Source organism: Melozone crissalis, unplaced genomic scaffold (assembly GCF_028551555.1).
Source record: "Melozone crissalis strain CALT ecotype California unplaced genomic scaffold, PUWL_Pcris_2 ptg000023l_1, whole genome shotgun sequence".
Classification (NCBI taxonomy): domain Eukaryota; kingdom Metazoa; phylum Chordata; class Aves; order Passeriformes; family Passerellidae; genus Melozone; species Melozone crissalis.
In genome coordinates, this window is record NW_026535801.1 from 35,872,429 (window position 1) to 35,886,199 (window position 13,771).

Sequence of the window (13,771 nt, forward strand, 5' to 3'; positions counted from 1 at the left end):
AAAGTTTAGTCCTTCCTCTGGTCTCTGCCAAAATCTTTGTTTTGGAAGCGTGCCTAATCACCTCACTCTGCCTTGTTTTTCTCCACCATTTCTGTCATAACTAGATTACAAACCCTGTGTTTGGTAAAACATTTGGCATGAAGGGTCACTCATCTCAATCGACCCACTAAGTGCCGCCAAAATGCAAATCACACCGATGCCTCCTGAAGTGACAGAATTTCACCTCAGTGTTACACAACAGACCAACACTGCATGGGGCACTTCAATTCAGCACTGAGAGAGTGCAAAAAAGGGAATCTGAGGGGGAACTGCAGGAAACAGCACTAAGCAGTGGATTAAAAGTAAAGGAAAATAAGTTAAATTTCTGCTAAAAGCAAGTGGGGACTCCAGATCTGGAAGGTGGCAGCAGCTCTGCTTGGCCCCCATTTACACACCCTGCCATGGCATGTGCCCACACCCCACAATATCTGAGGGGGAGCAAAGGAACTTTTCAGCCCAAGGGATGCATGAGCTGTAATCTCACCTTTTGACTGCTGGCAAATATGCATGTTTTCCACAACTTCTGTTAATGATTCATCTTTGCAGACTTTCTCTAGAGTGGGATTTAAGGGAGGTGATGGTTACTAGACACAAAGATTCACTTACTGATTTTCTTATGTGCCAAGTTACTCTATTTAAATCCTAAGATTCCCGTTGCAGACTCTTCAGTTACAACTAGAAATGCACTCCTGATTTTCACTAAGAGTGACTGAATTCTGCCCTGTGAAAGAATGGTCATCTTTCACTTCCCAGTAGCAACAGTGTCTCCAATCACTCAACTGCTCAGCTCACAAGACCAAACATTCTGTGTTCTGTTTGTGTTTCTCACACATGACAAATGTTTACTGTGTTTTCTTCTAAGTAGTGGGCAACACAAAAGCAGCCTGGTCCCCCTGCAAGAATCCTGCTCACTAAATGGAGTAAGCACTGGCTGTGGATGTAAAGCTGTTTCCTAAAAGGGCTGGTGTGAAAAAGACTCCAAATAAACAAAAACTGCTGAGACATCTGAAAATAGAGTGCAGTGCTGAACAGGTTCATGAAATAGCTCTGAGAGAACTAGTACTACCAAAGGCAGTATGGCCCTGTCAGGGCAGTTTTTCTCTGCAGGATGAATTATCCAGGGCTCTGAGCCTCACTAATGCAGTTGTATCGATTTTGAGACCTTGCTAGCCTGGGTATCCTTACACAGCACAATGCTGTGTGTGTATTCTTAGTGCTCATTCTCAAGAGAAGCAATTAAGGTGTCACTGGGTTTTAATTGTGTCCATAGAGGATGTTTTCTTTAAAGCCCTGTTTGTTTGAAAAACAAAGCAAAACATATTGCTTAAGTTTTATTTTCAGGCCTCCACGGGGAATTTTGCAGTACTGTGCATGTAATTTACAAATTATCACACCATTTATTTTTAGAAGCAACTACATCAGTGATGTAGAGAAATTCACCTGGTTCAAAAGGAAACAGATCTGACCAACAGGTCTGAGAACTGCTGGGTGGTGAACATTTGTGGAGGGAGCAGAAGATTCCTGGTCAGGGGCTGTGAACTGAAGATATTGAAGTGTCTGTGCCAGCCTGGAGCAGATCTGTGGGCACGGTGAGAAGCTGAGAGCCCAACACCAGCCCTGTACATGGGGGAACCGTCACTGAGGACTGGCTCTTCTCCAGCCCCATTACTGGGAGCAGACGGAGCTTGCAAGCGTCAATTTCAGATCAATTTCAGGTCAGTATCATCTGAAAAACAAAACAAAATAAAAATAAGTAACTGAGTCCTCAGAGGAGCCCTGCTGACCCTTTGGAGCAGAGGTCCAGAGGAGGGCAATGAGGATAAATTGAAGGACTGGAACATTTATGAGGAAAGGCTGAGGGAGCTGGGCCTGGCCTCTTAAGCCTTGAGGAGAGCTGAGAGGGGACCTCATTAATGTATATAAATACCTAAAAGGGGCGCCAAGAATATGATGCCAGGTGGTGCCAAGCAAGAGAACCATGGAATGATCTGGGTTCGGTGACCTTGATGATCATCTTGTTCCACCCCCTGTCATGGCAGGGACACCTTGTCCTATCCCAGGTGGCTCCAAGCCCTGTCCAGCCTGGCCTTGGACGCCTGCAGGGATGGGGCAGCCACAGAAACCCGTGTCAGGGCCTCGCTACCTTCAAAATTTATATTTTTCCCTAATATCTGATCTAAACCCACTCTTTCCATCTGAACCCATTCACCCCTGTCCTGTCACTACGTGCTACGTAAATATTCTTGCCTCATCTTCCCAGGAAGTTCCCCTCAAGTACTGCAAGGCCACAGTTGGGGTGCCCCAAACTTCTCTTTTCCAGGCAGAACAATCCCTTTGTCCCAGCCCCTCAGGAGAAGCGTCCCATCCTTCTGGACGGGCAAGAGAGGGAACACGAGGCCAGGGGAAAGCACAGGAAGCTCCACGGGAGCACGGGGAAGAGCAGAGCAGAGCTCCTTTCTGGAACAGACTGCGCAGAGAGGGTGAGGAGTAGAGATATTCCAGAACCATCGGGACGCGGTCCTGCGCCATGTGCAGGACCCCGAGGAGCCGCTGGGGTCCCTGGCAGCGTTCACACAGAGTGCTTGGTTCGGTTTGGTTTGGGGTGGTTCGGTGTGGTTTAGTTTGGTTTGCTTTGCTTTGCTTCGGCCCGGCCCGGCCCACTCGGCTCCCGCCCCGCCCCTCGCGCGTTCCCGGATGGAAGCGGCGCGTCCCGCGGCCGCGTGACCGCTCCCTCCCGGAAGTGCGGCGGGAGCGGGAGCGGGAGCGGGGCCGTGCGGGAGCCGGGAGGTGCCGAGCGCGGGGCGGGCACGGCCGGGAGCAGCGGGACTCGGCGCGGGGGCAGCGATGCGGCTCCGCCGCCGCCCGGGCTCGGCGCCTTCGCCTCCCGCCGGGCGCCGGTGACCGTCACAGCGTCCCCGCCCCGGCGGAATGAGCCCCGCCGCGCCGCCCCGCCAGCGCCGCGATCCGGTACGTGCCGGGCCGGGGGTAAGGGGTGAGGGGGAAAGGCTTTGTTGTGGCCTCGGGCAGCGCCGGGAGGTGCTGCGGGAGGGCCGGGCCGTGCTCCGGGGCGGGCGGTGTCGGCTGTCCGCGGTCCGGGGTTCCGGCGATCCCCGCAGGCCCCGGTGAGCGCTGCCCGCCGCGGAGAGCCCCTGGAGCAGCGCCGTGTTCCCCGCCCGTGCCCTCAATACCCTCGGTGCGGTTTGGCTTGGGAAGTTGACGCCGTGTGAGAAAGCAGAAGGAGGCGGCGGGGGAGGGGGTGGTGGCTGGGAGGTTGTTCTGGTTGCTGGCCGTCTTTGGGCTGCGGCAAAGTTTGTGGCGGGGTTCGGGGGATGGTGTGTGAGCAATGCTCCCCCCGGCTGCGCGCTCCATCTTAGCCATGGTCAGGAAGTGGAGTTGAGTCAGGCTGGTTTCACCTGATGATGTCGTCTGCTGAAATTCCCGGGAGTCCGGGGAGGATTTGCATCACACTGAGGCTGTTCGAGGGCAGAAGTAGGTGAGAAAGACCGTAAAGAATGGAAAACGGCACAACAAAGGGAATATCGATATCGCTCAGGCTGAGGTCTCGGTGTGTTTTAAACTGTAGGATGCTGGAATCAGCAATCCGTTTTAAAACGTAGCTTTGCTTTGTGACTGTATTCTTTAATTTCTTTTCTAAATAGGTGTCAAGAGTCATAAAAATAGTATTTGGACAAAAAGGATTGTCTCGAACCTCCTGCCAGGAAGAACAATCTGTGACAGAGTCGATTAGAGTCCTTCCTTATTCTTATCAGTTCTGCAGAAAGCATTATTTTGATAGATATCCCATATGGTTACAGGAATTTTTACCACAGCGGTTCTGAGCTAAACCATTTGTATGACTGCCAAGGCATTTTGTTTTAACCATTAGAAAAAAAGGTTAACAGAAACGTCTCATTTTCTGTTCTTTACTTGTAGTTGTATTATTTCTGGAAATAAATATCCCTTTTTAGTTACTGTCACTTCTGGAAGTATTTTACCTGGCTTCTGTCTGGGCCTTCTGGGATGTGTGACCAGGATAACCATAAATGTTTGTGAAGGATTTCCAGTGTGTGTCTACTGCATGGTTATTTCCCCCTCACTCTGCAAGGGGATATTTACTCAGGAAAGGGAAAATAATTTTTAAACAATATGCCTTTTGTGTATAAAGCTGCAACTCGTTGGCCTTTGGTACATCAGCAGAAACTGTATTTAACTCTCTTCTGGAAATCTGAGATTTTAAATATCCAGAAATATCCTTGGTGTTATATTCCCTTGAAACAGCTTTCTGCCAAACTTTTAACTTTGGGACTTTGCAGCCTGCTTTTAAACTGTCAGTGAAAATAAAGAATTACATTCTGTACTTGCATAGGCGGCGCAAGCTACTTGTTGCTATTAAAAACTTGTATATGCTATAGATAAATATAAAATGAATTTGAAAAGCTACCAAGTTTTTCTCTCTGGCCCTAATCACTGATTTCAGCCATCATGCTGTTTACAGTTTTGCATGTTCAGTTGAAATCACATAAAACTACTTTTTTTCCTCTTTTTTTTTTTTTATAGGTTGTATTTCTCTGCTGTTTTTTGTGCTTTTAAAAGCACCTGAACATAAACATACAGTAGAGAGAATAAAACCAGTTGTCATTATCAACATAAGTTGGAGTGGAGAAGAAATAGCTGAGGACAGCAACAGGAAACAGTTGACTTGCACTTAAATCTCATTAACTTCTCGCTTCATTCATTCTTCCCAGGTTTTCAGCCTGCTTTGGCAGACAGTCTGCATTGTTTTTCATATACAATCTCTTCACATCTGTTCACTTTTTTTTTCTCTTTGCATCCCATGCAGTTGTAGAGGTGGTGGTAATTAGAAATTTGTCCTGTTGAATGTTTCCAGGTGCTTCGGTATGCCCAGGCATAGGCTTCTGTGTGTCTTGCCTTACAAAACCACCTCAGCCTGCTTTTTTCTTTTCTTGTTATATTTTCATGTTGATGACAAGTGGATATTTTTGGTGGGTTTTTTTCTCACAGTTTTTGTGACAGGTTCATATGCTCCTTATGGGCATTTCTGTCTCCTTGTCAAAAGCAGTCTGCTTCCTGTGTATTTAGCAAAACCTGGTTGAGACTAAGGAAGTCTTAAGTGAGATTGTTACACTTGCCAGAGGCAGGAGCCTGGTACCTGTAGTCATAAAATCCTGGGATCTTCGAAATGCTGTGTTCCCAATCAAAGCATGAAGACTGTGCATTTTGTCCTGGATGTCCTGGCCCCTGCATTTTTGGGATGAAATAGAAGGCACTTGCCTCAGTGATTGACCAATGCCTGTGGTCTCCAAGAGCCTCTGGTACCTTGGCACTGGCACAGGGTGCCCCGAGGAGCTGTGCCTGCCCCATGCCTGGCAGCGTCCAAGGCCAGGTTGGATCGTGCTTGGAGCAACCTGGGACAGTGGAAGGTGTCCCTGCCCATGGCAGGGGGGTTGGAATGAAATGATCTTCAAGTTTCCTTCCAGCTCAAACCATTCCACGATTCTCTTTCCCCTCTACAAAATACATATATTTTCACAAGACCTTCCTTCCTTTGATTTCTTGACAAAATTTCCAATTCATGTTCCTGTGAGATTCTGTTGTTTCTTGTCCCACTCATATCAAAAGGCTTTCTATTGGAATTGTCCCTTCACATGGAAGTAGGAAATCTCTCATTCAGCTTGTGCTCGGTACCTTGTGGAGATTTGTTGCAGCTCTGTGAGAGGTGGAGGTGTTTTAGTGGCTGTAATTTTGATGTTGTAGTTCTTAACTGAGAGAAGATGGTTGCTTGCCTTAGTTCAGTGGATTTCTTAAGAAGTATAACTGTGTTACAGAGTGAGTATTTTGTATAAATGTGGGGTTTTGGTAGTGTTTAAGCTATTCAACTTGTGTGGTGGAATTTTGGCAGGAGTGTGTGTTCAGTATTGGAGAGAGCTTAACCTAAAAACCCTCAGCTAGAAACCTCAGCTGTGTTGGTTCCATTTTATCCAAATTTAAAAGCTTTCCAATGTGTTTTTTGGTAGCCTGGTTTAAAATTATTCTTTATCAGCTACAAGGTTTTTTATGTTTTGTACAAGGAATCACTTTGCAACCATGTATGTATCTGTCAATGTTGTTGTGATGAGTGTTTGCATATAGCATTTGGGAAATGTAGTGGAAAGTCAGATACTCTTTCAGCTGATTCAGAAAGTCATTGGCATGGAATAATCCAGAGAGCTCACATATCCAAATTCCCTGAATTAGATTACTTATCCTTGATACTGCCTTGCATCTCCCATTTATCACTTCATTTTTTGGTGAAAAATGTTACACGTGCTACTTTTAATTGTAACAGTCTGCATTAGTTCATCGTGGTTCCTGTGGCATTTGCTCCTTGCATTATATTGTGACTTGAATTCTTAACTAGTTCAAGGGTGAAGTATCATTTGATGTGCAATTTACCTGTGTGCTTTAAGAAAAAGCAATTGTGTGCCAGGGAGAACGCAACAGAGTAGCTCTTGGCATAGGCAGTGCTGCTGTTGGTGGAGTAAATGTCTCCAGCAGTTGGGAAACTTCCAAAGTTCACGGGGTGGGAACCTCTTCTTGTTGTGCAGTGGAAAGGATCACTGGGTGAAACCTGGGAGCCAAGCTTTCTCTTGGCCTCCTTCCTGGCAGTTCCTTTAATGTTGGTCCCCTCCCAAGAGCTCACTTACCTGTTGGTCAAGTCTTCTGCAAAATCGATTTGTGAGTAGGGCTGCGAATGGAGATGAAGGAAATGGGGGGTGATGACTTGCACTTGATTTCTTCCAAATGCCTTGTTTTCTCGTGTGCTGAATGTTCAGCAAATTAATTAGAGAGCTTTTTTTTTGGGTGTCTCTAAAAGGGTTTGGGGTGGTTGCATCAGCAGTTGCTTCCTGAACGACTGGAATTGAGCTCCTCTGGCCTGAGGAATAGCTGGTGTTACTTTCTCCTCTGGTGTTCTACTTTCTAGTTCTCTGTTCCATGCTGACTTTTTCTTTGGAAAAGTTCACAAAAGCTTTCATTTTCCTGGCTTTCTTTATTCAGATTTGGTTTCTAATTGATGAATCTGCTTTCTCCATTAGCAGGGCCTGTAGCCTATGAAATACAAATGATTTCAGTACAAAGAGTTTAAGTTAAAAACCACTGGGTTAAGTCGAAGAAAAATCTCAACACAAGTTATTTGTTGTTTCAAGCACTTAGTAAATTTATCTAGGGATTCAGATTAGCTAATAATTGCTCTAAATTCTTTAGAGGAGACACATATTTACTGTCTTCACAATAGGGCTCTGAATTACTTCATATGTAGACATTACCTCAGCAACAAAACCACGACTCTTTAGTGGCAGCTTTTCTTAAATTTTAAGAGATTCCTTGTTAACTGAGATTAATTTCAGAATTACTTGTTTGTAATCAAAACTCTTGAAGATAAAACCAGAACTTGTTTGTAATAAGTTTATATGAGTGGTTAATATAGTTTCTTCTGCTTCAGGGATGGAGCAATATACAATGAAAATATTAAATCTTAGCTCCTTTTTGTAAGTATCAGATATACCAGTGGGCACACTGATATTTACATATCAAGTTGAGTAGCTGTTCTTGTAACAGGACAAAATACTCATTTTAACTAACCTGACTGTGCTGTGTGCAAAGTTACTTGCAGCAATTATTTGTGTAGATCTGGATTGATACCACTTTTTAGCTGGTTTTTTCATGCATTTGGAAAGTTCCACATAAAATCTATGTGAACTTATTTAAAGTCATACTTTTCAGCTCTGAAAATGTTATTCTGAAGACGAAGCTGTCTGAAATCTCTGGCTGATTTGTGTGATTGCAGGTTAATTAATGCATTGCTGTGCTGACTGTCCAAGTGGGTGTGATCTCACTCTTGGATCTGGCACTGCACTTGGCATATGGTGGTTTCAGAGGAATAAAATGTATGAAATCTATTTGCAGTGAGTTTCTCTGATCTCTGAAGAGTATGTCAAGGTAGAACTTTTTTGTTTATTTATGTGCATATAGCGACCAAATTTAAATTAAAATGGCAGCAGAATAATATTTGTGTTGCAATGGGTGATATAGTTTCTAAGAAACTGAAACTACTTATGCTGAAGAAGTTTGCATAAATACATTTTAGGCAAGTTTTGCAGAATCCACTGGGCAGGTGGTTGATCCAGGGTAAAGAATACGGTAAATAAATCTGAAATATTTGAATTAATACTGTTGCATCTCATGAGAGGCTTGTGACTAGGGGAGATCCTGACATGCTTATGGCAGAAAAGGGCATTTTTAGTAACATTCTGCTGAAGTGGGGGTTTTCCCCTTTAAAAAAAAAAGAGGAAGGGAAGAGAGAAGGAAAGCATGATATAACTAGAAGTGAAAGAAAAGCTTCCATAAACTGCTCAAATTTGTGTGTGGCAAACTTTATACCCAGAGTTAGTTTCTATGATTAGTTATATTAACAAGATCAAGAAGCAAAATCCACTTTTATTCTGTAGCCAGTGATTTTCAATATTGTTTTACAAGCCAGGCATCATTTTTAATGATTAAATAGCAGTTGTGTTTGGAAAGGTGCCATCCCCTCCAACAAGTGTGTGACTCTGCTCACTGAGTGCTGAGGGGAAAGATATATGGAAGTAACATCATCAAGTGTTAGTCTGGGTTACTCATAAATTACAGTGTCTGAGCCTTCAGAGCTTTCCAGAGTCACTTGGAAAGAGGTGCTCAGCACTTGGTGCTGGCTGACTTCTTGATTTCCTGGTAGTAAATCTCTTTTTTTTCCCTGCTGTTTGTTTCTGTGCTCTGGGAGAGCGTTTTGCTGCGTGTGTGGGGTGGGATGATTCACTGTCTCCTGTGTGTGCACCGAGGCAAAAAGCAGCACACTCACATCTGCTTCTGGTCTGCCTTGTTTGACAGCACCCAGGATGAAACCAAATCTTATTTACTGCACAGCCAGGCCACCCCGACAGGCCTGTGCCAGCCTCTTTGCCTTGCTGCTTGCTTGGGAAATGTTCTTCTGGCTTGAGCAACTACGAGTGTGTCAGTGGGGAAACTCACAGGAAACTGCCAAGCTTTGGGTTGTTTTTGTAGTGAAAAAAGGGATCTCAAACAGATTGTATCAGAATGTTTCTTAAAGTCTGAAGTATAAGCAAAACAGTACCTGGATGTTTTTTGAACGGTAGAAGTTGTCTGCTTGTCTTTGAAATTCAGAAGCCAGTTTCTGTTGGATTAATTTGTGAGCTGGACTCAGTTGTCCTTCCAACTCGGAATATTCTATGATTCTATGAACTTTTAGGATTTTCTTTATCTCTGTGGGTCTAAACCAGTTTAGCTGCAGTCCAGTCCTGAGATGTGAAGTTTTGCTGGCCTTGATGGCTTTTAGAGATCACTGCTTTGTATTCACCAAAGCAAGTGTGTGTGCAGCTCTTACCTCTTGACCTGCCTTTCCTAGGATGTGTCTAATCAGCTGTTGTGGATTAGCTCAATTTCAAGACTGTTGGGACAAATTAATATCAAATGCAGTTTGGTCCTCTGGCAGAATTGAGTTTTAGACCCTTTTTTCTCAATTTCCTAGCTTTAAAGTATCACTTGTTTTTTGCATGAAGTCTGACACTCGGGCATAGAGGGGGCCTGAAATGAGCTGTGACTCTCAGAATCTCCAAGATGCGGCTGTGTGCACGATGTGACCACTGCTTTGCCATGAGAGGTAACAGGGCAACAAATGAGTGATCAGCCCCCTCCTGAGAGCATCTGTGAGTGTGAGCTTTTGCCTGCTGACAGCAGTTGGACCAATTCAGTGTGATGCCAGTCTGCAGAAGTTAATGAGGAGAACGTTCTGCTGCCCTTTGCAGCAAATAACAATACAACACCTCTCTCCAGAGAGTGCAGGCCAGTGCTTTCCACAAATCTGATGGATTTTAAAAGAAAACAAAACCAAAACAGCCCAAACCACGCCAGACTAGCTGTGAATCTGCTAGAGAAAGATATTTCTTTGCTACAATTGGAATCAGCTTTCTGTTGGCTTGTACAAACTCCTGTTCCAAGTGCAAAGAAGAAAGTGAAGGTTAGCATTTTTGATTTGGTGAACTCTTGATTGTGTGGAACTGAAGCATTTAGGGAAAAAATGTCTTCATTTAAAACACTTTTCACATGTCAGTGATTTGTCGGAGTAAGAGTAATGGAGTGAAACTAAGGAGGGGAAAAGATCACTTTGGCTGTATACCAGGAAACAAACCCTGACAGCAATAGATTATTTGAATAGAATATTTTCCCAAGAGGAATTGTGGTGGAAATACACCTCTTTTGGGTCCTGTAAAACTAGACTGGGCAATGAAAATGAAAAATGCTGTAAGAAATAATCTTGCATTTCTTCTCCAGGGAAATGCATAGATGACTGCTGTAGGGGATGGTCTGGGATAGCTAATACAGAGCACAGTGGGTTTTCTGTATTACAGAACAATAATGCAAGGCTAATGCTGAGACATTTTTATCAGTGATGTAAGCTAGACAGCTTTAGCTCCAGCTCTGCTGAGCACTTGGGCTTTCTCACAGCTGAGATAAAATTCAACTTTATTTTTCAAAGCCTTATGAAAGGAAAGAAAATTAAGAGCAAAGCCTGAAAATAGCATGTAAGCAACTTTACAGTTTTTACAACTAATAGTATTACCTTGCTAATTTTGAGCTGCTGACTTCAGAGTCACCAGTAATAGGTACACCATCATCCTTCTGAGAAGTTGGGCATTTCCCACGTGCTGGGTTGTGCCTTGCTGGGGCCTTTTTGCTGTAAGCACCATGAGGGTGTGCTTTTAAATTCTGGAGTCTTAGTTGCAGCTATTTTGAGATGCCTGTGACCCCAGCTGCCTGCCCTCTCTCTGCAGGAGCTTACTGTCCCCAGGCAGGGGTGACAGGGTGTGTATGGAGTTTCTCAGCTGTCACAGCCCAGTCCATGGCAGGATTTGTTTTCCTCACTGGAAGAGTGCGGAGAGAGTCATGAATTGGCTGCTGTGGCTGCTGATTGTGTCTCCTGGCAGGGCACAGGCTTCCAGCAGGGCTGTGGCATGGCAAGGGTGACATGGTGAGCATGAAGCACACAGGAGCAGCCAGAGCTTCTGATCTAAGCCCCAAACCTGGGTTTGTGTCAACTTAGTTGCTGTTGTGTGGTTCCAGAGCAAACATACACTTAAATAAGCATTTTTAATATCATAGTCCAAAAAAGCCTCAAACCGTTTTAAGTGTTATGGGCTGCCTCTTCAGTAAGTGTCATAGGGGTTTCCTGTGTGTAGCCCAACTGCTGTTCCCTTCTTTTGCCCCAAAAAGGAGAAATTTTTGATGTTAGAAGTACTACAGATAACACAAACTGTAGTACCTCCTTAACCTATAAGTTTTCTGACTTAGGGGATGGATATATGTTATTGCACTTGTGTAAGTGTGAGCAATTCTGTTCACTCAAATGATGCAGTGATGGAAAAAATCCATAAATGCTGAACACTGGATTTAAATTTTCGTAGGTATATCGTAAGTGTGTTTTCAGAGGAGATAATAACTGAACAAATTGGAAAACTGCCTGAGTTTAATGGACCTTTCAGGCATCTGTTATTGTGTTGTGGATCATCCAACAGGAAACTTAGTTTAATAGTTAGCTGTTTAGGAAATACAACAGCAGTTCTTTCAAAAAGATCAATTGTGAAGGGATGCAAATCCTACTAATTAAGAAAACAATCCTATTTCCTGCAAAGTTCATTTTTTTTCTACTTACTAGTAAAAATCATAGGCATTTATGTAAGCTTAATTAGCTTAGAAGACAAAATCTTAAACAAATTTCAAGCCATAGGCATTTCATGCCACCAAATAAGTGTGACCCAGGTGGTGGGTGGCTGTTACACAAATCCTTCTGTGATCAGTGAGAAAGGAACTTGGCTTTCTTCATTCTTAAATAATTAGGCCTTCATAAGCTGGTGCTGCCTAGAACTGTGTGATCCAGCTCAGTCCAGGTGGGGCAGTGCAGAAATAATTTTGTCTTTGGCCTTAGAATGTCTTTCACTTCGGACATAACTATTTTGATTGGGTTTGTTTGTTTCCTTCATTTTTATATTCATAAATATATTCTTCCTCAGCCAAGAAGTGGGAAGATGGTGTTTTCCCCAAGAATTTGCCTTCTTCGTAATTTGAAAAATTAAACATGTTCCTTGAACAAATATTGCTAGTTTTATATAAAACACTTACATATTAATTATATAATACCATGTAATACTTTATTCACTGATCATTTAATGAGAGGAAATTAAGTAAGTGCTCTGTAACTACACCATGTTTATTTTGAATGAGTTTTTGGGAGTTGATGTTACTGAATGAAGAAGAGCTTATTTTGGATTTTTTTTTTAAAGCCAAACCCTCAAAAATTCATAAACTATATTTGGTTTCTAAATTATGTATTTACTAATACATAATTAGAAAGAAGTGCTTTCTTAAGCTAGTCACTTTTTCAGTGAACAAGTTGAGATAATTCCAGCACAAGATGTAAGAGACTGGGGATGTGCTCTTGTTTAGCTCTGAGAGGTTAAAAAGTAACCTTGTTTAGAATAATGTTGATAAATACTCAATTTCAGACGGGGAAACAAGATAATATTTTTGAAAGGCATGCTATTGATGTAGGAAGTAACTTTGAATCTTAAGATCTCTTCTTAAAAGTTGAGAAAATGGAGATCTGATACAGCTTTTGATGAAAATATGTGCAAATACATATTTTGGAAGGTAGCCTGTGCTTTCTTTATACTGTGTGTGCAGGTAATTAATTAACAATGATCAATTTCACATGGCTTTCAATTCAGCATAAGTATTTGTTTGACTAGGAGGGCACTTCAGTTAATTCCTAAATAAAATGTGCTTTGAGAAATCTCCTTCTTTTATGTTATTTCTGCCTACTTGCTCACTGTAGGAGGATCAGCTCCTGGGAGATCCAAATTTAACAGAATCTGGTCTATTTGCAGAGTGATTATCAGGTGAAGCCAATACCTTCCTTAACAGACCAGTAGAAGAAGTGATAAGCCCATCATGTTTGGGGTCTGCAAGTACAAGCAAAGAACCTTTCACCTTTTCTTTTGTTTTTTTTTTTTTAACACAAAGTGTTCAATGAAGACAATGAACACAAACTCTGAATTAAATCAGCACTGGCTGCTGTACAACATTCAGTATATCAGTTCATTAGCAAAAACTCCAAACAAAGGAACTTGACACCCTTTAGAAATACCTCTCATTTTCCTTTTGAAAACCAGAAACTTTTTTTACCCATCCATTAAAGCTTGTTTTCCTGCTCCCAGTGCATGTTTGCCCTGATGGTCAGACATTTCTGCCTGGCCACACAGACTGGTTTGTTGGGCCCTGTCCAGACAGGCACAGCATTGCCTGAAAATTCTTGGAGCTATTGTCTGATAATGTTCCCTCATTTCTGCTGCTTTGTTCATGATAGCCTGCAGAGTAATAAATGCAGGTTCTAGCATGAAAATTGTCCCTCTAAGTTGTTTCATCCTGCAGATAGCAGACCTGTCTTCCTGCACTTCACTGATTGAATTCCACCCAGTCGTTCCCTGACTGGTTTTGTGAACTGCAGCTCCCTGTTCCCAACCATTTGGTCTAATAGGCTGTGATGAGGGCTTGGTACTTGGAAAACCATTTTCTCAGAGCTGATGACAGTGGCTGATCAATGATTCACAAACAGTTTCTTCAG

At 43.1% G+C, this 13,771-nt stretch overlaps 1 protein-coding gene across 2 annotated transcripts in view; it reads left to right on the top strand.

Moving 5' to 3' along the window:
- Positions 1-2,924: 2,924 nt before the first annotated feature.
- Positions 2,925-13,771, top strand: part of SPOPL (speckle type BTB/POZ protein like) — a 31,974-nt gene continuing 21,127 nt past the window's right edge. For both annotated transcript variants that reach the window (XR_008483114.1, XM_054277893.1), the window contains exon 1: positions 2,925-3,006. The gene's annotated coding sequence lies outside the window, so the exon portion shown is untranslated. The remainder of the gene's footprint in view (positions 3,007-13,771) is intronic.